The 23,726-nt window shown below is 45.7% G+C and overlaps 1 long non-coding RNA gene across 1 annotated transcript; it reads right to left on the reverse strand.

Moving 5' to 3' along the window:
• Positions 1 to 2,427: 2,427 nt before the first annotated feature.
• Positions 2,428 to 14,337, reverse strand: LOC131820154 (uncharacterized). Its single transcript, XR_009349486.1, has 4 exons — positions 14,183 to 14,337; positions 6,850 to 6,952; positions 3,800 to 3,988; positions 2,428 to 2,541 (listed from the first exon to the last, which is right to left on the reverse strand). It is a non-coding gene; the product is annotated as an uncharacterized LOC131820154 (long non-coding RNA).
• Positions 14,338 to 23,726: the final 9,389 nt, after the last annotated feature.

A 23,726-nucleotide genomic window follows, 5' to 3' on the forward strand; every position in this document is an offset into this window, starting at 1 on the left:
GGTCCTGGAATCGAGCCCCGCCTCAGGCTCTCTGCTCGGCGGGGAGCCTGCTTCTCCCTCTCTCTCTCTGCCTCCTTCTCTGTCTGCTTGTGATCTTTCTCTCTGTCGGATAAACAAATAAAATCTTTAAAAAAAATTAAAAGAAATAAAAATTCTAGAAGAAAATATAAGGGATAAGCTCACTGACATTGATCCTGGCAATGACAGAACAGATATCAAGGTAACAAATAATGTTTTCTTCCCATTGGTGCCTGGTGAGTAGGTACATGTTTGCTTCAATGTTACTCTTTAAACTGGACATATGTTTATATATACTTCTTTTAGTAGGACATATTTCAAAATAAGTGAAGGAAAGTATTCTCATAACAACCTAAAATAGTAAATGTGGCTGATTTCCACAATAACAACCAAGTCTCCAGAGAACTATATTATGAATTAAGGAAATTTCTATATCTCTTTGTCTTATTTATTTCATACCATTAAGATACTCTGACTTATTTCTTGAGGTTTTGTTTTCAATTTCTCTTTCTCAAATTCACCAGTCCTTTCACTGTCTGACGCTTGAAATTAGGATCTAAGATGGATTCAGCTTAAAAATTACTATTCTTCCAAAGAGAAATAGATGTGCAGATTGTCTTCCAAATTACTGTCAGGATGTTTTCAGTAATCTTTTCATTAATTCTGATGCTAAAATTTTTTAAATGCCTTGAGCCAAAGGCATTTACTTGGCAAAATCTTTCAGAACCAAAGATAGCTTCATCAATGAGAATCACGAGGGTCCCAAGGCTCAGCGGCGCAGCTAATGAAGTCTGTTGGGTATCACCGTGCTTCATGATGAGATAACGGATGGTCCCTAAGCCCTGGTTCCAAACTTCCTCTCATAGGACATGGAAAAGAAGATTTGTGGTAAAATGGTAAAGTTATGTGGATGCACTTATTTTTTATTTTAAGATTACTTAGTAGAACCCCTACCTAGCAGACTCAATGGCTTTTCCTCATCACTGAATAAGGTGGAAAAAAGTTTTCTTCATGGGATATTGGCAACGAGATCTCATTATGATGTTTCTTAAAAAATCAGGGATAAGAAGGTACTGAAAGAGGTTTCTTTGTTGTTGTTGTTGTTGTTGTTATAATTCTGTTTATTTAGTTGATAGAGAGAGAGAGCACAAGCAGGGGGAGCAACAGGTAGAGGGAGAGGGAGAAGCAGGCTTCCCACTGAGCAGGGAGCCCAATGCGGGGCTCGATCCCAGGACCCTGAGATCATGACCTGAGCTGAAGGCAGACGTTAACTGACTGAGCCCCCCAGGTGCCCCATGTGTCCAGATGGTCACAGGGAGGGTCAGCCACTCACCAAGAACATCTGCTTTAGTGACATGGATTCCACTTCTGGCTCATTTGGGTGCTTGTTGGAAATTGATGCTAGACATTTTTAATAAGTGCCTTTAAAAGCTAGGAGCAATTTTAAAGATCACCTAATATGACCCCATTATTATCTAAAAGTAAATGTTTACTTTCTATCAATTTGTCACAGGGAGGTAATTTTTAAAAATGAAGAAGAGCTGAAAGAACTGAAAGTCACAATCCCAAACCCCACCAATTCCTGGTTCCCCACAGGCCAGTCCTCTCTTTACAATCCTTTTGTTTCTTCTTTCTGGCTTTTATCTCAATTTCTCTAGGTCATGAGCTCATAATGACGTTTAAGTTACTAGATTATAGGGCCACACAGCAGCTATAATCACCACTACTCTTTTTAAGTGTTTTGTAAGGCCAGTGTTTAGACACTTGTCTTTTTCTGAATGACTGTCCTGTTCCCTATAATAGTTATTCAGCAAAACCATCAGGGGACCATACTATCTGAGCACTGGGCTGTCCAGGGGGCCACATGGCAACATACTGGGGATACCAAATGCCGCAAAATAAACATGTCATGTCCACCAGGAGATTTCACTTCACCCAGAACCTTGGAGGCAAACATTTAGGTGATTTAATCTGGTATGAAATTCAAAGGGTGTTTACAGTAAAACAAAGAAACATTATGCTAGAGTAGTCACACTTTGCATGCTTTTTTAAAGATTAAAGTCCAGGTCTAAAATGACTTTCTCATTTGTTTCCTGTCCTTTTGGAGATGCAGGCTCGCAGACCCCTTCTCTCTCTCCTGTGCTGATGCACTACCTTCCACCATCTTGTGGGGGAAACTTGGAGACATACCCCCCCTAGGTTATTCCAGGATTAGAAGACCCTAGATCTTCAAGGATGAACCTGCCTTAGCAGGTGAAGGGACATGAGTGTTGATCCTAATGGGGGACTGACTTGCTGCTTAAAAGAAACTTCCCTTTTCCTACATTAGGGATCATTTCAGTTCCAAAGTTCTGTATACCTGGGCTGATGAATTTTTAGCAGGAGATGAGAGAAGCTTCTTACCTGAATGATGGGCATGGAGAGAAGGAAGACATCCAGACCTTCCAGCTCTCTTTAGCCAGGGAGTCATTCTCCCAAGAGGAAGCAGGTCTTTACGGTAGAACAAATAACCCATGAAATATTCTGTGGGGAGAGAGGTGGTCTGCCTCAGTACAGTAGAGGTAAGCAAAGACTATATTCAAAAGAACCCATAAGTCAGGGAGTGGCGAGATGTGGCCAATCATTGGTCAGGGGACAGATGCCAAAGATGAATGAAGATGGTGGCTGGAGGCCAACTGAAGGAGAAGATGGGTCTCCCTCAGGACGGGCACCAGCAAGAACCGTCACCTACTCATTCAAACAAATTAGGACAAATCCAAAGGTTTGGGGCAAAATTTGAAATAGCAGTGCTCGTGTCTCAAGTTCCTCATTTCTAAAATGAGAAAATGCCTCCTTTGGGGGTCAGGTGGGTTAAAGAGATACTCCAAGTCATTGGGACAGCATCTGATATAAAGCAGACGCTCCGTAGTGGAAACCACTGCTCTTGCTTGTCAGAGACCCATGTTGACTTGTATGTTGCAAAATCGACCCAAGAGCTTAAGGATCTGGCTAGAAAAAATGTGAAAACAGTCAACAAGGCAGCAGCTATGAGCCACCCAGAAGGCTCTGTGACACCAAACCAGTAGGGACCGTCACCTGCCGAGTCTTGCATGGCCCAGTCCATAGACACCAAAGGATGGTTTCCATCTTTCTCCTTCCCAGCTACTCAGTCCTCAGCATCTCCCAGCCTTGACCTCCACTGAACCTCACTGATGTGGATGTCCTTCACTAAAATTCCTAGAGATCTGAGAATGGCTGATCTACAACGAAGTCTCCCTTTTATTGAAGATCCATGTCCATGGACCCACCCACCCCGGCACGCTCCTTCTTGCTGAGAAGGGCTGTCACATTTGTAAGGGCTCCCATCTGTGAGTCCACATCTAAGTCACAGTCTGTGCCTGTGAGTCCACATTTAAGTCCAGGGAATGGTCATCAGGCCGCTCTTGTAATATTTCCTCCCACCCACAAGGACGGTCTTGAAAGCTCAGGCTGGTGGACACCATGATCTTATACCAGTGCTTCTCAAACTTGCCTGGGGATCAGAATTCCCTGGATCTAGTCCCAGTGTGGACATGGACTCAACAGGTCTGGGAGTGTACAGTCTGAGGAGCTCACGGGGGCTATTAATGCCACTGGTCCACAGAGTCCACATCCAAGATCATGGCCCAGGCTAGGAGAAGGCAGAATGGGCCATGTTCCAGGCTCCAAGATGCTTCCTGAAGTCCTGAACTGATGTAATCTATGAGCAGCTCAGAAATGCTCCCATACCTCCTACACTGGCCCCCACGAAGGTCTGACCTACCTATAGCTTTTAGTCCATTTTCAAAGACCAAAAAGGCCCAGCTCCCTCATGCTGCGGGGGTCCACAGATGCGCACAGGGTCAGTGAAACTGGTGAGCGTGCAGGTTCTGTAACTGGTAAGGCCTGTCCTTCCCCCTGTTTATAGGGAGAACGCCATGCGTAGTTCATGGAAGCACCTGGAATCGCGTGTCTCTGATTACAAAAGAAGAAAGTCAACTCCAAAGAAAATTCTGATTGTTAGCTATGGAAGAGTTCGGCTGATTCACTCCATTCTTCATCTCTTTTATCTTTAAGCAAAGCCAGCCCAGCCAACCACAAAAGGGCTCTGGGAGACTCGGCTCCCAGCAGGGCAAGAAAACAAGTCTTTTCCTCTTTAAGAAAATGCCCTTTCTTTCAAAGGTATTTATTGGAGATCTCTCTTCACTATTTTCCCATCCGCCCTGAAGTTATTTTCCAACAGAGTGTACATATATTTTAATCAGCAGCATCTCAAGAGGAAAACCATCCTCTAATTAATGGCTCAAGCCATGGTGCAAAGTATAACAACAGCCTCATAGTCACAGCTTCGTGCTGACTGTGAGACTGCTGCCTGCGCGTGCTTATGTGAAAGTCGTCTTTTGATCACGCCTGGATCACCAGCCTCCCCTTCCAACATGGAGGGCACCTGCCAGGAGGGGCCGGGCAGACCCCTGAGTTGGCAGAACGCCCCGCTGCCTGGGCAACAAGGAGGTTGTGCCGATGGGGGGGCTCCTCTATAAGCTGGAGATTAAGACCATGACAGGCTGCATTTTAAAATGCTTCGGGGAGATGTAACCAATTAAAGCGAAACTGTGTTGTGTCCAAGAGGCCCTACGAGATGCAACGCTCGCACTGTCTCCTCTTTGAGCCCGATGCCTGAGAAACAACCCCTGGCTTGTATGGAACACGAAATGCACAGAGAATATTGTCGCATAAAACATCAGAGGGGAACACCACTTCCTTGAAGCCTAAAGCAAAAGGAGAAGTCACTCATCCTGATAACTGCCTGCATTTCGAGTTCTGAGGTTTTGTTCAGAATGGAAGTTGGGGCACTTTGATTTCTGAAAACATCACATGAAAATATTATTTATTTTGGTTGCCAGTTTCTGAATGCCCCATCCCCTAAATTTTGTGCCCACGCTGGGTACCTCCCCTTCATCTTAGCCGTGTCATTAGAGGGGAGATCATCTATTTAACTTGCAAGAAAGCTTATAAAGGCTGAGCTAATGACACTTCCTATGGAACAAAAAGAAAAAACAATGAGGGGTTTTCATGACTTGGGAATCAAAGCTAATAGATGTGGATGCTTTGCTGATTCTTGGAGCTGCAGTGAGCAGAGGAAACGCTTTGAACTCATTCTCAAAAGGCTCTTCTGTGTCGAGCCTTAAAACCGTCTTATAAACGGAAAGCCTTTGTTGCGACCTGACTGTATGAGATCTTAGTTTATTTGGTTTTCCTTCATCTTCGCTCATCTTCTCTACAGTGATTTGTCACTTTTATCACAGTAGAACTTTGAAGGCGCCTGACAGAAAGGCTGAGCACCATGTGTGGTATTTATGGGAAGCAGGCGTCCCTCCCATGGGGGAGCCCAGAGCATGGCCATGGGCTCACTTTCCCACCAAAGTCCCCAGTCCCTGGGACACTGGACAGGCTCACCTGCGCATTCACGTGTCTGTCCCCTCTCCCGTCCAGTGGCAGGAGGAGTACGGGACGGACACCCTTACCTTCCTGGGCTGTTTCCTAAGCAGTTCACATGAAATTGCTTTGTAAACCAGCCAGTGTCATGTTCGTATCATGGGTTGAGCAGGAGCTTGCCTGAGTGTACACAGAAGCCACTCCCCCAGACTGAGCCCCCAGAGGACACTGTCACGAAGGAGGCACGGTGTGACTGTGCGGACCGTCGCGGACCTCGCCCTCTCCACGCTGAGTCAGGGGAGAGCAGGGGCCCCATGGAGCAGAGCCAGTGCCAGGCATCTGTCAGGCCACCACGCTTCCCCCAGGCCCTCCCCGCGGGGAGGCAGATCCTGTCCCCAGCCCGTTTCATCGTTGCTTCTCACCGTCGCAGCCAGAAGAACGATTTTTAAATGTGGGTCCAACTACATCATTGCTCTGTTCAGAGCCACCGGGCTTTCCCCTCTCGCTCAGCACGAAAGCCGCCGCCATTTTTGCCACGGCCCCTGCATCCCTCAGAACCTCGTCTCGCCTCGGTGCCTTCTCCCTCTTCTTCGGTTTGTGTCCTGCACTCCTGCCGCCCCGGTCTCCTCACCCCCCTGTCCCTGCCCTCCCCTTTGGCGAACTACTTCAGTTCTCAGTGCCTCAACATGCCAGTCTCTAAAATGGGCACAATAATAGCAAGAGTATCAGAAGATTTCTGTTAGGATTAAATCCGTTCAACAGCCTGTTGAACATTCAATATTACATTATCCTTGCCATACTTTTCATGGCCTCCATCTGATTTTCCCAAATTTCTGATGATTTGACTCCTGCAGCACCAGTAATCTTGGACAGGGGCCAGCAACGTTTCAGCTTCTTCCTACAAAGCCTCTGTCAGACCCTCGCTGCAGAGACTTAAAACTCAAGAGTGTCAAATCCTCCCGGGTTCCCTGAGCCCCTGCTGCTAGGTCTTATGCACTTGTGGTCCGCCCTGAATTTTCTTCCTTACTCATTGTTTGGGGGAAAGTGGTTTTATATTTCTCAATTTTGTCTGAGCTTTTCCCTTCATTTCGGTGTAATGTCATTTTCCATCTTGCCTTCATATTCCAGTTCTTGCCTGCAACGGAACCCTGCCCTCCACTCTGTCTTCCAATTCTGTCTGCAATTTTCACTCTGCCTTTTCTGTTCTCCCATGTGGGAGCAAGGGCACATTTACTTAACCTCTCTAGCAATCTTGTGTTTGGATGGGGAAAGATTGGGTTTCTGGCAGTTCTAAATATAGAGCAATTCCTTGAAGGAATGCATGATGGGACCAGATCGTAATTCAATACAAGGAGCTTGGCTACAAGGTGAAGATGTTGTCACAAGGAGAACACTCACCCGCTCACCTGGTCTGAGGTGCTGGGTCGGAAGGAGTCCAGCAGCATGCCGACTCGATTTTAAGCTTCAAGCCGCAGATCCAGAAGTGTTTTGTTTTCTTGGCCTGGGAGGGAGATTGGAGATTAGGTACGAACTCAGTAATAAAGCCAATAAAGCAAGTCAATAAAGCCTCTCCAGGGGTGGGGGAGGGGTCCGGGGAAGGTAGCGAGAGGGTGGGCAGGACGCGGTGGGAGCTCCGAGCCGGTGCCCTCATGCACACTCTTCATCTTTTAAAAAGGAAGGAAGGACTTGAATTTTGTGAAAGACTTTAACTTAATAATTTTAATACTCAAGGCTGAGTTAGATTCTTCAAGAGCACAATTGAATGGCAGTTTGCATCCACAGACACTCGTACCTATAAGAAACCAACGGGTTCAGCATAAAATACTTCCACAGGGCATCAGCATCAAAACTGTGAGGACAGACACAGCAATGCCGAAGGAAGAACATGGCTTGGGGGAGTCTCACAGATTCAAATACAGGGAGGGGGACATTTGCAGGATTTGAGGAAGCAACCTTTGCTGCTTTGGTCCATTGAGCCAAGCTCCTGTTTTCTGATTCTAACAGTGGACATAGTGACGCTGTTGAGGATTGTTACGGGAATTAAATGAGATAATACAGGGCGTATCTTTACTACAATGTTCGGCACATGGATGAGTGCCTGTATTTACTTTCTCCAACGTCTAACAAGTTACCATAAGTTTAGTGGTTTTAAATAACAGACATTTCTAATCTCACAGTCCTGTCTCTCCCAAGCCCAAGCACTACGGGTTGATTCCTCGCCTGCCTTCCCCTCCAGAGGCTTCACTAGGGAAGGATTCCTTTCCAGCCCACTCAGATTCTCCACAAGGTTCGATTCCCTGCTAGCTTCAGTTGGGGATCACTCCCACCCACGAGGAGTCCCCTTCAAGGTCAAAGTCCATGACAGAGAATCCCCTCACACTGAATGTCTCTTACATTATTACACTTTTTCTGACTTCAGAAAGGGCTTGCCTGATGAGGTCAGGACCACCGGAATAATCTTCATTTTGGTTCGCTCAGAGGCCGAGGATGAGTAAGTGGGCACAGGAGTGTCAGCCCCTCCCATTCACAGGCCTGCCCACTCTCAAGGGAAAGGGATCATCCAGGCATATGGGGCCGGCGCCTTCTTAGAATTCTGCCCATTAAATAAGCGCTGTTGTATTTTGCTAAGGAGCCATAAATAAAGTAGATTGTGTTGGTGGGGAAAATACTAGTTGGTAAGGATTCCATGTTGTTTGGTGAGGCATTCCACGTGCTTCATGGGTTAGAGTTCCTGGAAACATTAAGGGACAGGGGCTTCTTAAAGTAGCCGTCCAGAGGGTGACTTAACCAATGACCTGAGAACTCTATGTGAAATCATGTTTGGCTTCAAATCCACGGAGGGCAGGAGAGGAGAGAACATTTAGTCTACAGCACGGAGTTACAGGACGACCTGGAGGGAAGGACAGAGTGTGTCCCCCAACGGGGAGATCAAGTGCTATGTCACTCCACCCACCCTGCGACTCCACACCTCACGGGGCCACACACCTGCTGGGGCACTTCTCTCCCCAGGACCTATGAAGACACCCAACCATGTCCGTGAGGAAAAGAACTGGAGTCAGGAGTCTTCCATTAAGACCCGTTATGTAAGGGTGTGCTGACCCCATAGCTTCTGGGGGCAGTTACAGAAAGAAGGGCCACAATGCAAATCCCTCCCAGTCCTCTCCCCTCCAACCCCTCAAGTCCCACTTGGTGGCACAAGGACCAGGACTGAGCAGGACTTGGCTGCTTTGCTCTTACACGTCCTTGTCCTAAGCCCTCCCAGGCTTGGATGGAACTCACCGCTCAGGAGATTAACTTTCCAAACTGAAACGCTTGACCCACTTGAAATCTATTTGTAGAACTTAGTGTTATTTTCATCATTGGACCATGAAAAATAAATTCCACAAATAGAGTCCCAAAACCCTCACCCATGATGAAATACCTCAAGTTTCTCAAAAGGTCTAAGAGTCCGAGGCAGCTGGGAGATGTGGCATTACCTTAGTCTACTTCTACGTAATTTTTTTCTTTCTCTTTTTTATAACTGGGATTTATGACTTGAGAAAGAGGGATTATTGCTCTGATTATTGTCCGTTTCCCTGGCCAATGTGGTTTTCTCCCCAGAAATCTTGAAAACTTTTTTTTTTAAGTTGAAAGCAAAGAGAAATCATGATAGCTTCATCTACTATCATGAAGACAATGAAATAATAATAATAATCTACCAGCTAGTAGAATAAGAAAACACTGGGCACAACGAGTAAATCCTTATGTTCTTGACTCTCATAAAGCACATGGTTTGTCTCCTACCATTGAAAATTCAAATAAGTGGTCCTGAACTTCAAGAAGGATTTACAACTTGCTGATCTACTTACGGAGCTAAAAGAGTATTCTACCAAAGACTGTCCCTACTGTTAAGTAACTCATTGAGGAGCTACAGGAGACAGAAAATTAACATGAACATGACTATCACTGAGAACTTGTGAGCACTAAAGAGGAAGTTCTGAATAAAGGACCCCAATGAAGAAAAGCTCCAAGTATGCCTCAGACTCATGACTGACCCGGAGTTCTCTGGGAATCCACAACCACTGGGTTAATGGGGCCAAAAGAAAAAATAATATTAGCAAACTATCTATAGCCTCTAGATTTTTTTTAAAACCAAGATCCTGTCCCTGAATGGAAGGATGGCAGAGAGAAGAGTTGAGGAGTCACTGATGCACAGACACACTGTGAGGCACTTCCAGACACCAAGTCCTTAATGTCTCACAGCAATCCTGGGTTATAGAGAATCTCCCAGAGCCTCACATTTTTTTAAAAGATGTATTTATTTTTTAGAAGTGGGAAGGGCAGAGGGAAAGAGAGAGAGAGATAAAGTATCCCAAGCAGATTGCCTGCTGAGCACAGAGCCCAACACTGCGCTCCATCCCAGTGAGATCATGACCTGAGCCGAAATCAAGAGTCAGATGCTTAACCAACTGAACCACCCAGGCAAGCTGAGCTTCAAAATTTTTAAGTGACTTGTTGCACAATTACTCTTGTGGTGTAAGAATTTGTGCCAAAATGTAGGAGTTTAAAACAACTTTTTTCCCTCTCTTTCTCAAGATATGTTGGTCAGGAATTTGGAAGAAGCTTGGCTGGGCAGTTCTCACTTAGCCTCTTGGGTGGTGGAAGCCTGTTGTCATGGGGGCTTCCACCCTTGAAAGGCTAGTCTGGGCTGGGCGCCAGGGTGGCTCACTCGCAGGACCAGCAGATATTGCTAGGTGTCAGCTGGGGACGGAGAGGGGATTGTTGACCAGAACACCCACAGAGAGCCTCTCCAGGAAGCCTGGTGCTCTCAGGATGACCAGACTTCTTACAGGATTTCCAGCCTCCCCCATAGCCCGTGCTCCACAAGACTGAGTAGGAGATACATAACCCTTTGTGGGCAGCTTCAGGAGTCACACGGCACCACTTTTGCCATACTTTATTGGCTGGAACAATCAGAAGCCCACCAGGATACCAAAGAAGTCTCCAGAAACCCCCCAAGATACCAAAGAAGAGGACATAAACGTCACCTTTTGATAAAAACAATGTCAGGGTTATGTATTTAATGATCATACTTGGCTCAAAAACAGCTGGTAAGATCCCACTCAAATGTATTGTAAACAACAAAACCTGTGATTGCAACTCGGTATACATAGTGAGGGGGTCATTTTATTTGCAAACAAGAGAAACTTGGTTCATATTTGACACATTGCATGGAATGATTCAGAGACCCAGTGTTTGTCACAGGTGCCCATCTCTTCAATCCATATGACAGATCCTACTTGAGTCACATGGTTAAACAGCTGTAACCAGAGAATCCAGAGGGAGATGAGACGGGGCGGGGAATAGTGGGAAATGTGCACTACTGAGGAATCAAGAGAGTTTGCAAGGATTGTTGAGCTCCCAACTTCTTTTGCCGAGAACCGAGAACTCCTTGGTGAAACTTCTATAAACCTCACAAAGGAAGAAATCAGCCTTGAGCGCTCGACAAACCTGTGTTGTCCAGAGAACCCATGGAAAAGTAAATTATAGGCTTTTTGATTTAGCGGATAAATTAATGAGCCAGAGTGAGAGTCACCATGTCTTCATCTATATGTCGATGATCAGGTATTTTCACTTGGTTTGGTCATTTATTCACACAAGGGCCGAGGCTGATAGGAAAAGTTTTATTTTCACTTTGGAGAAGAGACAACAAGACCCAGGAATTTTCAGTGACTCAATCCGAATTACAAAGGGAATAAAAAGTAGAGCTAGGACTCAAACTCAGACTTCCCTGGATCTAGTACCTTCTCCTCCTCACCACGGATTCTCCTGATAAAAACTTCAGGCTCCTTGATGGTGTGATAAACAGGCAAATTCGTCTCTACTGGAGGGTCCAACCTCTCCACTACTAAATCTTGGAGTAGCTGCCAATTGGAGCATTTTGGTTTCTACCACCGAAATGAAACAGGCCATCTTCATGTTGACTCTAGGAACCTACATGAATCAAATAAATAAAATGCATTAGCTTCGACTTCTCCATTTTTAATTTCTTAAGGAATCTTCACACTGTTTTCCAAAGTGGTTGCACCAACTTGTGTTCCCACCAACAGTGTAAGAGCGTTCCCCTTTTTCCATATCCTCTCCAACACTTGTTGTTTACTGTCTTGTTGATTTTGGCTATTCTAACTCTTGCAAGGTGGTATCTCAATGCAGTTTTGATTTAACTCTCCTTGATGGCTAATGATGATGAACATTTTTCCTTGTGTCTGTTAGCCATTTGTAAGTCTTTGGAGAAGTATCTGTTCCTGTCTTCTGCCCATTTTTTGGCATGATTATCTGTTTTGTGTGTGCTGAGTTTGAAAAGTTCTTTATAGATCTTGGATATCAGCCCTTTGTCTGTAGTGTCCTTTGCGAATATCTTCTTGCATTCTGTGGGTTGCCCTTGTTTTGTTGACTATTTCCTTTGCTGTGCAGAAGCTTTGATTTTGATGAAGTCCCAAAAGTTCATTTTTGCTTTTGTTTCCTTTGCCTTTGGATACAAATCTTGAAAGAAGTTGCTGTGGCTGATGTCAAAGAGGTTACTGCCTATTTTTCTATAGAGTTTTGACAGATTCCTGCCTCACATTGAGGGGTTTTTTTTAATCCATTTAGAGTTTATCTTTGTGTATGGTATAAGAGAATAGTCAAGTTTCATTCTTCTATACATAGCTGACTTCTCTTTGCCCTGTTCCCAGGAACACCAGATTTGGTCAGGCGGGTTTCATGGCAGGTTGAGGAACTGGAGTTAGACAGACCTCAGGAGTTATCTGTAGAGCCCCAAGTCAGATGTGGTTGGCTCAGGGTTGTTTCACATGTCCTCAGGTCCTTGGCTCAAACCAAGAGGTCCTCAAAACTTTCTATGCTCAAAATGAAAAACAAGCTCCAAACATTTGCTCGTGAAAACAGAGTGAAAAGAACATACACCCACATTTGCTTCCATTGGTCACGTCTCATTTGCCTTTTGAAAGACTTCTTCACTTATTTGTGGAGCATAACAAATAGCATGGAGGACATGGGGAGTTAGAGAGGAGAAGGGAGTTGGGGGAAATTGGAAGGGGAGGTGAACCATGAGAGACTATGGACTCTGAAAAACAATCTGAGGGGTTTGAAGGGGTGGGGGGTGGGAGGTTGGGGGAACCAGGTGGTGGGTATTATAGAGGGCACGGATTGCATGGAGCACTGGGTGTGGTGCAAAAATAATGAATACTGTTATGCTGAAAATAAAAAATAAATTTTAAAAAAAGAGAGACAGTATTCTAATGATTGATTGCAAATATAGTATTTTTTTCAGTATAATTTTTTTCAAATAAAATTGTAAAAATAGAAATAATAACTAACAATCATGTTGAATTCAAAATATTCAATCATATATTATCTTACTGGAGTTCCATTACCATCTCGCCACTTAGTACACAAATACATTTTTAAATGTTGCTTCAGTGAAGTCAGTAATATTCATGAATGTGGAAAACAAAGTTAAGCATATAACACCGTGAAGATCAATATTATATTACCATTTCTGGGAAAATGGCTCTGCTACCAAAAAGCTTTCAAGAAGTTAGTTTGCAATACTTTTTAACAGGGCAATATTTTTCCCATTATTATATAAGGTCATCGATGATGAGATGTCAAAAGTAGTCATCATTCTATGTCCCCAAAATAAACAAAACATTATTAAAAATCAAAACAAAACAAAACAAAACAAACAAACAAAAGCAACAACAACAACAACAACAAAGAATCAAATGATTGAAATATGACTGGTGGCAACTTCGATAGCAACATAACCATCACTGGGAATTTCTAGAACACAAGGGATATATTTTTTTAATCTTAACCCATTAGTCCCTGAGAGTCTTGATTTGGTCAGCATAAGCCAGAACCGATCATCTACCAAACTACGAAAGACACAGGATTTCTTCCATGTCCTAGATCTCCTTTTCTACACCCACGTTCCTTCTTCTTTTCTTCTCCTCTTATTGCAGGCCCATCCTTCACTGGGAAGACACTGTTTGCATTAGACATGTGCCCAGAAATGATGAGGAGGATGATGAGGACTGTGCCTTCCATTTATTGGGTCACCACCATTTACATGGTATTTACTCAGTGCTGAGAGTCAAGTCGGGTTTTAAGCCATTTTGTGTAATCCTATCTGCCCTATGAGACTGATACTCAGTTTTCCCATCTTACAGATGACAAAACTGACATTTCCAGAGGGAAATAATTTGTCAGAAGCCCCACAGCTCATGTGGGGAAGGAGGAGACTCAGTCTCCTGTTCCTGTGACTTCTGAGTCCATTTCATTTATTATTCCAGTTAACATCACAATGGGTCGCTAAATCCATCTAGTATCTGTCCTTGAGGTATTTTCATGTGTAAAGAGGACAGGAAGTAGAAAGTCCTGCTTCATGGAAATTTAGGAATTACAACTGGTGTGGCTCTTACAATAAGTAATAGGCTAATCCTTAAATATTTTCAAGTTTCTAGAAAAGGGCTTCCCAGAATCCCCCAAACCACACCACGTAGAGAAATGGTCTGTGCTTCTGTGACTCCGATGAGCATGAGGAGACCCAAATGATAGCAATGAGCTCCCAGCTTTCGTTCCTCATCTGTAAAATGAGGGAGTGAGACCAGGTCAACCCTAGGGGCTGTTCCTAGCCCTGACACACCATTTGTGAAGGATTGGTTACATGGAGTGGGTATGGTGAGTTTACCTTAGGGCTAATTGGTAACCCTGAAGTCCTAGTTTCCTCTCCTCTCAGAGCTCCAGTTTCTTGGACCTTATGTAAGTCTCCATGAGGTGAAAGATGCTGTAAAACACAGTGAAGGCAATTCTTCAGTGAATGTCATTGCAAATTACAGCCCTGAAAGCAATTCATCTCTCAACCTCCTTTCCCAGGAATTGGTAGTAAAGACATAATGTTGTTTCCAGCCCCTTTCATCTTTAAAGCTCTTATGAAAACATTGAATTAATCTTCAAAATGTCACGAAGGGAGGCACAATCCTAGCGCTGTCCCTCCTCTTGCATTCTCTCCATTTTCCCTCGTCAGTCACGTTGTGAGAGGGGCGTCAGAGGAGACCTGCAAGGTCGTTTGCTTTAAATCACATCTGATGGTTAATTCTCACAAACTTTCTCGCCAGGCACTCACCTGGTGTGGGGGATGATTTGGGAGTGTCTTCCAAGCCCAAGACCAAGGACTGCCCATCTGTCTATACATTTTATCCAACCAATGAGAACCTAAGTAGCCACGGGAGTGGACCCGACTGATGACGCTTCATCCAACTGATGTGGACTGGACCCTGCTCGACCACTTACAGCTAGCCGGGCAATCAGATGACCCTCCTCCACAGCCAAAGTGGCAATGATGCTACTACAGTCTCAGCCTGGACTGTTTTCATGGGTGGAGTGGATAATGTTGGAAGCGAGAGTACATCTACCTTCCCCAGTGAGCCAACCTGCAAAACTAGAAGATGAGGCAGATGTGCAGCAGGGAACGGAGTCAGGACATGGAGAGTACATCCTGGGCCTCCAACACTTTTTATTGCCTGGCTCCGTTCCTTGACTGCCCCTCTGCATGGTGTCTAGAGACCTACTATCTTCACTAACACCTGCAGCCTGTGCTTGAACAACCCGAGTCACACACAACTCCCTGGACGTTTCTCCAACACCTCTCCTAACTCCCCATTCTTCTGGAAATCCTGGGATCCAGAGAAGGACTTGGGAGTCAGAGATGTTTTCCCTTCCCCCACCTGGGGGTGGTAGTGGGGGTGGAAAACGAGATAAGGTGGAGAAGATCTGAGTATTTATCTCCATTTTCACGCCTTCATTTGAATTCATTTCTCACTGACAGCACATGGTTTCCTGCTTCCTTTCCAGCAGGACCATCACAGACTTACATCTGTTCTCTGAGGTGCTATAATAGAAAAGATAACAACAAAATCCCACTGCCTAAATGACTTGCAGGTAATCATATAAGTAGAAAGAACAGAAATTTTAAAATAGCAATGATGCTAATATTTTCTTTAAAAAAAAAAAAGATTTCATTTGACAGAGAGAGAGAGTGTGTGCGTGAATGTGAGCAGAGAGGGGCAGAGGGAGAGGAAGAAGCAGATTCCCCACTGAGCAAGGAGCCCAACATGAGGCTTGATCCTACTATCCCTGGATCACGACCTGAGCCAAAGGCAGATGATTAACCAAATGAGCCACCCAGGGCCCTACTAATATTTTCTCACATTTCCTAATTTGTGTTTTGACCCTTCTACTTAATTTAATCGATCCTTTAAGTTGTTAGTTGTGCCAAGCCATGTCATAAAACCATGGACTGTCAGACTGAATCAAAAGAAGAACATCAAAATAAAAAATAAATAAATAAGAACATCATTTAAAGTATATGACCCTGCAATTGCACTACTGTGTATTTACCCCCAAAGATACAGATGCAGTGAAAAGAAGGGCCATCTGTACCCCCAATGTTCACAGTAGCAATGTCCACAATCACCAAACTATGGAAAGAGATGAGATGCCCTTCAATGGACGAACGGCTAAAGAAGATATGGTCCATATACAGAATGGAATATTACTCAGCCAGCAGAAAGGATGAATACCCAACTTTTGTGTCAACATGGATGGTACTGGAGGAGATTATGTTAAGTGAAATAAGTAAAACAGGGAAAGACAATTGTCATAAGATTCACTTATTTGTCGAACATAAAGAATAGCATGGAGGACATTAGGAGAAGGAAGGGGAAAATGAAGGGGGGGCTTGGAGGGGAAGACGAACCTGGACTCTGGGAATCAAACTGAGGATTTTAGAGGGGAGAGCAGTAGGGGGATGGTTTAGCCCAGTGGCGGGTATTAAGGAGGGCACGTATTGCACAGAGCACTGGGTATTACATGCAAACAATGAATCTTGGAACCCTACCTTAAAAACTAAAGATGTACTATATGGTGACTAGCATGACATAATAAAAAATTACTAAAAATAAATCTTTTAAAAAGTGTACACAACAAGAAATAGCCCCTTCCTGGGTCCCCTGCCAGATGAGACTTGGAGGTTCTATCAATACAGCCAGCAGAATGGGGTTTCAGTTGGGAGCAGTGGCAGCTTAATGGAGTTGGGAAATTTAGTTCCCAACCCACGGCTAGCTTTCAAGATGTCCTTTGGGCCTGGCCTGACCTGAAGTGGATCATCCCCTCCATGTCCAGTCCCATCCATCTCAGAGGGGGGCTGAGGAAGCCGGGTCTGGCTGCATCACTCCGGGAAGGCTCCGGGTAGCAGTCCAGGGAAGGGTGTCAAGAACAGCAGGGAAGGGTGCAGGGAGCGCTACAGAACTGTGGTCTTTGAAGCCACGTTGAAATTCAAGCCGTGTCAGGGTTATACCCGCCCTAGAACATGGGGGTGGGCATCAGGGTCCCACTGTCCCCAGTGTCTGAAATAGGTCATCTTGTTCTGGGCAGCAGAGAGCTGAGTGCCCCCCCCATCCCATGTGAGTAATGACACGCCCCTTAAAAATACAAAGGGTAAGAGATTCATCTTCAATATCCCCTCCCCTCAGAATACACTCATTAGCGGACCTTGGCACTATGACATCTCAACCACTCACTCAGTGAGCAGAGGTATTTCCTTTCAAGGAGCTCCTACTATGGGTCCTGCTGGCTTCTTATTTTGTGGCTTATTCTTCATAGTGGTTCTGAATGTGATCCCTACATCAGCAGGAACCCCATTATCAGGAACCAGTTAGAAATGCAAATTGCTGAGTGTCCTACCTCAGATCCGCTAAATCAGAAATTATGGGTTGGTTTGGGGTTGAGCAATCTGTATTTCCACAAGCCTGGCAGGTGATTCTGCTGCTGGGTATGGACGGTGAACCCTTGCGTGCTCTGGAGGCCAGACACTCCAGACAGGAGGTCTAGTCCACCTCATCCCTGGGAAATGAGATTCTTCCCGTTCAGCCGTACAACCATGAGCTCTACCAGAGCCAATGGCGAAAGGTAAGATCAATAAATCAATTCTGTCTTTATTTAAAATTTGGATATTTTGTCCATTGTAAATTTTGGTCCTTCCTTTTGAGAATATCTGTCCTTATTCCTGAGGGTTTGGGTGATCCCCTCAATTTTGTGGCTGGAAGAAATGCCTCACTCGCAGACCCTGGTCCTGCCCTTTGAGAAGCCATTCAGTCAGCCTAAGGCCCTTGTGGTCCTGAGAGCAGGACAGGGGTTCTGGAAGTGGGTGTGGAGGGCTCCCATGTCCTCCCCTCGGGAACGGAAGTGGGCGCTCACAAACCGCAGCCAGCCCTCAGCTGTGGGCAGTCAGGATGGGACTACTGTTGAATTGCACGGTCAGATCTTTTTTCAATTTCAGGGATCGAAACAATACTTTCCGGAGTGGTCCTACAATGTCTTTTCTCATGAGCATGTTTCAACCAGAGGTGACGACTCATTTATTTGCTTCTGAGTGAACCCATGTTAATCAGGATGAACTAGCTTGATTTAACGCTGGTGCCATGTGTACCCAGAGTTACATTCCCTCTTCTCCTCCTGTCACTGCGGATTCATCACTGAACTGTGACAAGAGGGAGGTAATTCTCTCTGCAGGTCTGGAGCTCACGCCACCTGTGGTTTTGTCTACAAAAGAGCAGAGAGCGGAGGAAAAGGCCTGACACCGGAGCGTCCTCTGCAACCACCACCTGCTTCCCCGTCTCCCTTCTGGTCACTCCTTTTTCATTTAAACTGCAAGAACAGAAAGGGCTATCCAAAAGCTGTGCATATAAGAGTTATGATTTAATTAAGTGAAATCGATAAGTCCCCATAAGTTTTTGTTTTGGAAGAGGTACAAGTTCCTTGTCATCTCCAGGCCCTGACGATTCTGAGCCCACTCACTCGCTGAACAACGAACACTGATCCAAGCTCTAGCTCCAGAGACACGGCCTCCTCTATACACCCAGCCATCCATCTGTGTAGTGTCTGCGGGGAGGGCCCTGCTGAGGCGGTCACTGGGCTAGGACGAGAAATGTGAAGGGGCTGCACGCTCTGGACAAGCGGAGGGCAGGAGCACCACCCAGGTCTTGCCATATGTGCTGCTGGAGGCCATGTAGTAGGGGTAGGGAAAGTCCAAGATGAAGGCTTCACAGAACCAAGAAGGAAACATCTCCATCCGGCAGTATCCTGTCTCCCTTTATTGACGTTGCGCTCGCCGCAGAGCTGAAATGCCTGCAGTCCTGCTCCGTCACCACACAGCAGGTAATGCACGACAGATTTGGAGATGAAAAGCAACAGACAGACTGGTATCGCAGTCCCCACTTTGGTGACTCACTGTCCTGCCCACATGCTACACACGTTCCGCACAGCGTTTAAACAACTCTGTTCTTCCACCCTCTTAAGATACAGTTATCCTCACAAGCGAAGAACTGTCACCCTTTCCCCAAAAGTCAGCAAGTACACAGCCCCAAAACTCATTCAGGTCTGGCTGCATTAATGACTCCCAAATTCCATCACATTCTCACTGAGTATTTTGTTAATGAGTACATTTCAAAATTAACCCAGAACTACCTGTATGTAAAATTTTAAAAATGGGCAAAGGGGAAGAAAGTTATTAATCTATATGAGTGAGCACTTATAACCAGCAAATAAAAAAACATGCAAGGCTCCTATATATCTTGTTCCTGTAACTGATTACAAGACTCTAGTGGATATTCAATCATCCTTTTTATTTCTATGACTTCTGTATTTCTCCCATCCTCAGCCAGAATCTCAGCTGATTTGGGTTATTTACCAGATGGAAGGTCCCTAAAATTAACCCCCAAGGGGCCTACGTTATCGACTGGCTTTATGATGCTGTCATTTTCATTAACTTTTTCTATTGGGTATGGAAGTACCAAGAGACACTCCAGAGAGTCCACTGGATTGAAAACAAAATCCTCCTTGGCCTCACTGTGCTACAGCAATCCAGTTTCCCCTTGGTATTCAAGATCAGTGACACCAACAAATACAGGAACTCTTCCACCTACTTGTTTGAGCAGCGCAAGGAGCCCGAAATGGTCAGGTAGAAGTCTCATCTTCCAGTTCAGGGGAAACACCATTGTTCCTTTGGTGGAAGCATTCCCCTGTGAAGTACTAAGTACTAAGTGAAGTACTAAGACATCCAAACCCACAGAGCCCCAAGTTTCTTGGTAAACAGAAATTCTGTGAATGGGCATCACAGTGAGAAGAGCCATCCGCATTCCTTGATTCCTGAAATTAATACTCTAGAGCAGAACTGACAGCCCTGATGCAGGACCGTAGAGTTATACTGGTTATCCTGCCAAGTAAAAGCCAAGCTTGTTATGTGTTCCTTCCATATTGGGGTGGAAATGAAGGCATTGGCGCGGCCACTGGCTTCATACCAAGCATCAGAGCTCTGGTCGCTTCATTCCAGTAGAGATGACACATCTGAGACAGCGGCAGGGACTGGAGTTACCATCTGAGTATATATTTTTTCAAATCTTCAATGGCGACATGAGTCTGCAGTTTTTCTAGAGATGGGGTATTGCTTCTGGTCCACAGTCTTGATCAGGAGAGGATATTCCAGGGACTTTCACTTAGTCATTGTGGCCATGACGACAGCCCATGGCCAGAGAGTTAGTTTGGGCAAACAAAGCCCACTGTGAGTCATTTTGGAAGTAAGGCTCTATTCTTTCATTGGTTCCAGTCCCCACTTTGACTGTGGAGTCATAGTGGCATCAACTAACATCATTTAGGAATGATGACTTCATACTCCCTTACAGATCATTGTATTAGACCCTCTCACTCTTATCAATGCCTACAGCATTCTTTTTGCAGTCGGTGTTTGTAACAATGGCACAGTGTCCTTCCTCAACTAACTTGGCCTCTCTGGGTCTGTGAACTGACTAAGGTCTGGAAACCCACTGAGGGGCCACGATTCTTCACTGTGATGACTCAAGGCAAGGTTTTAGCTCCAGATCTAGAAAACATACTAGTGGGTTACCAATCTATTTCATTCCTAGAGCCACTATGATCAATTTGCGTCCTGTAGGCTATCCTTGTAAAGCATCTTGGTTTCTGGTACATTTACGCTATGCTTGGTGGTAAATATTTTTATTTTATCTGTGTAGCTAAGTGCTGCACTTGCTACCATGCTTAGAATTCACTCCTGCCCATCTTCCCCAGAGATTACATTTCTTTTAGTGTACAAGCTATTTTCTCTTGGGTTATAGTATATCCTAGCCCCTTAGCACATGGTGAGATCTAATCCTGGGTTTAGCAGCAACAGAGTATGTTCATGGTGTGTCTGGAGAGAAATGAGAATCCACTTCCAAGGCTTGCCCGAGGGTAGTTATCACAGGGCTTCCAAGCAAGGACAGGCTCTCCTCCTCAGACAATGGAGAAAAGGCTGATGCTTTTGGTTCAGGGAGGCTCAGAATGACATGGGGATTCAACATCAGCTTTATTGGGGTCCAACCAATTGTTTCCATTTGAAGTTCCGTGGTTGTGTTCTTTCCTAACTAATGTCCTAAATGTCACATGAGACACTTGATGAGACTGTGAATCTAAGTATCACTGTAATTCAGCAACCCGCATAAGTAAATGTTGTACTTTATTTCCAGCAATATCAGCCCTGCGGCTGTAAGAGAAAGGAGATCCTTTCAAGGCTGTCATGGAAGCTCTCAGCCACTTAAGCTTGAAGTTAGAGGGACTGAGTGTGTCATTTTCTTTTTGTAAACGCTTAAGTGCACTGAAAAAAATCAATCCCAAATCACAGTCCTTGCAGTCATCGTCTCGCCTGTAAGAGTCAAGAGCAGCAGCCCACTTGGGCTCCCAAAGCACTCACTTCACTTGACACTTCATCAAAATCAAACACAGGTTATTGCGTGATTAATTACAAAGCTGCCCTGTGACAAGGGTTACTAGCATCCTGTGCCCTGCTGTCAGGGAGCTTAGCACTTCAGCAGAAGGACATGACCAAAGCACTTCCCAAACCCCATCTGAGGGGGATGACTGCCTCCCTCAATCCTTTAACAGTCAGGCTCCAATCTGGAGAGAGAAAACACACCAGGAAAGTTTTTCCTTACATTTTATTTTTTAAAGATTTTATTTATTTATTTATTTGAGAGAGAGAGAGAGCGCAAGACAAAGCCTGAGCAGAAGGAGGGACAGACGGAGAGGGAGAAGCAGACTCCCCACTGAGCAGGGAGCCCGACTTGGGGCTCAATCCCAGGACCCCGGGACCATGACCTGAGCCAAAGGCAGACGCTTAACCAACTGAGCCATCCAGTTGCCCCACACAAGTAACTTTAATATCAAACATCATTATAACAGGGGAGTGACCCTAAAGAATTTTCCAGGGCCTGGAAACAATATCTCAAGAAGGAACAAACTTGGAAGAGGGTCCCTGCGCAAAGCTGGGATTTAGACCTTGTTGGAGGTACATTTTCAGTCCTCTGGATGGAAAAGAAATTTCCCTGGGTTGCCCCAGTACCAGGCAAGCAGGAGACATCCCTCCAGGTTATGTCTGGATGACCCTGGCAAGAAGCCCACAGAGAGAGTCAAGGGTGGGGGACCACCACCACCAGGGCGACACGAGAGCTACTCGGGGCCATCCTCAGAGAGGGGAGCAGCCGTCCAGGGTCCTGGGGCTGCAAACACACAGGGGGCTAGAGAGGAGGGCCACCAGATTGTTCTCCCTCCTGTGGCTGTGACCGTGGGACAGGAGCAAGAAAGAAACCAAAGAGCAGCCTCCAGTATGGGAAGGAGAGGCTCCTCCTCCTAAAACACCTTCCCACCCCAAGGGCTCTGTGCTAGGAAAGGCGAATTCACCCTTCCTGCAGATGGGAAAGGCCTGACAACGGTCTCCTGCCATCATCACCACCATCCCAGAAGCAGGTGATGAATGGTGGGTTTAGAGCTGAGGCAATGCACTGATCACTGAGCCCCCTTTCCTGCTTGAACTTGACTTTTCGTACCTCTCTTGTTTCCCTGCTGCCCTTCTGCTCTCCTCTAGGGCCCGAGTTCAGCCACACCTGACACACAACCATAGCTCCAGGTTCTGAGTCCAAGAACCCACAGGTATTATTTATAATCATCCTCAGCTTATACAAAAATGAATTTCATCACCTCTCCAATTAGGAAGGTCATCAGTTCAGGGTAAAGGACTGTCCTACAGATGGTGTCCATTTGCCTTAATGACATTCCACTGTGTTGTCCTTATTTTTAGTCCCAGTTCACTGGCTGGGGTCTGAAGACCTCTGATATCAATTACATAGATTTTTCAAGCACCTAGAGTGTTGTCCCCTGTCCTCATGGCTGCCCTGTAGGACTGGGATCGTCATCTGCATTTTCATGATGAGGGTGTTAAGGTTCAGAGAGGGGCCAGAGATTCACACAGCTGGCCCCAGAGTCTTGATGTTCCCGGAAAAAATCCACCTTCTCCTCTGGGTTGAATACATGTTACAGGGGCCTCTTCTTCATGTGGTCACCCAGGGACCCAGGCTCCTTCTTTCCTGGGTTCCATCATGCCTGAACACAAAGACTCTTATCTCAGAGACGAGGGCAAGGTGAGAATCAAGGGCAGAGAGTCACTAGCTGATCTGCTGCTGAGGAGGTGACCTCCAGCCAGCCGGGAAGCCCTGTGTCATGGTCACGGAGAGCGAGTCTGAGGGGCTGAACTGAAGACATACACCTGTCACTGCCTCAGGGGAGGTGGATAGTGAAGGACTCTAGTGCCTTTGGAGAAAGGGCATTGTTCACTCCCGAATGGCACAAAGGAGGGATTACTAAGAAATTCGGGTGTTAATAGGAATTGCGGGTTGTGTGCCAGACAAGGACAGACGCAAGTCCCTCAAATCGTTCTTGCCCATTGTACCCCCTTTCAGGTGCCTGCAGAATAAGTCTGATATGGTATTGAGGCTGAACAGTTTCAAATCCCTCATACCTTCATTCAGTCCTTTATCTACTCAGCTATCCAGGGGTCAGCATGGACAAAGCGCCACGTTAGGGCCTGATTCCGTGAAGGCCCCCGACACCCATCACACACCCACTGGTCCTTCTCTCTAGTTCCTCTCCTTCCCGCTCTTAGACTCGCAGACTCCGAACTCCTCAGTTACCCGCTCTCTCGTGGCTGTCATGAACACCCCCTTCTCCCCCAGCATGGTCCCCTGGGCCCCTTCCCTGCCGTCCAGCCTGGTCGTCTGGGTTTTGGTCTAAACTGCTGTTCCAGGATGGGCAGGAAGGGAAAGGACGCAAACACGGACACATCGCCAGGA

This window comes from Mustela lutreola, chromosome 1 (genome assembly GCF_030435805.1).
Source record: "Mustela lutreola isolate mMusLut2 chromosome 1, mMusLut2.pri, whole genome shotgun sequence".
NCBI classification, from domain to species: domain Eukaryota; kingdom Metazoa; phylum Chordata; class Mammalia; order Carnivora; family Mustelidae; genus Mustela; species Mustela lutreola.